The sequence below is a fragment of the Myotis davidii genome, unplaced genomic scaffold (assembly GCF_000327345.1).
Source record: "Myotis davidii unplaced genomic scaffold, ASM32734v1 scaffold281, whole genome shotgun sequence".
Classification (NCBI taxonomy): Eukaryota; Metazoa; Chordata; class Mammalia; order Chiroptera; family Vespertilionidae; genus Myotis; species Myotis davidii.
Window position 1 is genome coordinate 6,632,109 of NW_006293784.1, and position 1,922 is coordinate 6,634,030.

Sequence of the window (1,922 nt, forward strand, 5' to 3'; positions counted from 1 at the left end):
ATAGTCATTTTGACAGCTGTGTTGCTGGCAATTACCTGTAAGGGAAGATGGGGTGCTTCACTGGGCTGGAAAAAGTTTAGCTAACTCAGAAAGCAGGTCTAATTAAGCAAGTTTGTTCTATATTTATAAAGGCTAAGTTGACTCTCTCATGCATGATACATATAAAGCTCTCGCTGGCACCAATCACACGTGTGTTTCCACCTGTAATTGTCTATTGTGAATTTGATTGACACAGAGAAGGGCGAATAGTGATACTAAAATATTTCTTCTACACCCCCCTCCTGTGCACGAATTTCGTGCACCGGGCCACTAGTAATAATAATAATAATAAAAATGGGCAGAGGACCTAAATAGACACTTCTCCAAAGAGGACACACACACAGCCAATAAACATATGAAAAGATATTCAACATCACCAATGCTCAGAAAAATGCAAATTAAAACTACAATGAGATATCACCTTATACCTGTCAGAATGGCTGTCACCAATAAATCAACAGTAGTTGGTGAGGATGTGGAGAAAAGAGAACTGTGGGTGTGAGTGCAGATTGGTGCAGTCACTATAAAAAACAGTAGGGAGATTCCTCACAAAATAAAAAATGGAACTGCCTGAGGAAATAGGGATTCCATTTCTGAGTATATATCTAAAGAAACCCAAAACACTAATGCAAAAGAATATGTGCTCCCCCATGTTCATTGCCACATTATTAATAGCCAAGATATGGAAGCAACCCAAGTAACTTATCCATAGATGAAAGGATAAAAATGGTGGTGCATAAATACAGTGGAATATTACTTGGCTATAAGAATGAAACCTTAGCATTTGTGACAGCATGGATAAATCTACAGCTGTGCTAAATGAAATAAGTTAAAGAAAATTCCATTTGATTTCACATATATGGAACCTAAAGAACAAAATAAATGAACAAACAAACAGAAACAGACTTATAGATACTGAGAACAAATTGAGGACTGCCAGATGGGAAGGTGGTTGGGGGGCTGGGTGAAAAAGGTGAAGGGATTAAGAAGTACAAATTGGTAATCACAAAATAGTCACAGGGATATAAAGTACACCATAGGGAATCCTATCTAATAAAAGAATAATATGCAAATGGGCCATAACTCCAACACACAAGATGGCTGCCCCCATGTGGACACAAGATGGCCTGCAAGGGAGGACAGGGGTGACCGGGCCAGCAGAGGAGGGCAGTTGGGGGGGACCCAGGCCTGCAGGGGAGGGCAGTTGGGGTGACCAGGCTGGCAAGGTAGGGCAGTTAGGAGCAATCGGGCCAGTAGGGGAGCAGTTAAGCATTGATCAGGCTGGCAGGGGAGTGGTTAGGGGCAATCAGGCAGGCAGGCAGGCAGGCGAGCAGCTGGGAGCCAGCAGTCCTGGATTGTGAGAGGGCAGTCGGACATCCTTTGAGGGGTCCCAGATTGGAGAGAGTGCAGGCTGGGCTGAGGGACAATTGGGGCCCATTGCACTAATTTCGTGCACCGGGCCTCTAGTATATAAATAATGTTGAATGTAAACTGTAACTGAAAAATAAAATTTAAAGTTCTTAAAAAAATTAAGTGAAAGTATTTCAAATACAGTACATACTTCAAAGCCATTGTACATACTATATGATTAACACTTTTAAAATGCAACTGTGTGATTCATTAGTTTATAAACTTTTGAGTTGTGCTTCTGTTTAAAATTTAGAAAGCTGCAAGAGTGTGCTGCTACTACCTTAACCACAAGAAAAAAACTGGAATAATTTATAAATAACTTCTTAAACTCATCAGAGAACAGAGGTCACGGAAACCAAGTAACTAATTCCAAAGAGTGACAAGGCCCTCTAAGGAGATGGGACATAGCAACTGTCTCATAGGAATAAGAAGTGATCAACATAGAAGCAGATAAGAAACCAACAAAGCTCTTG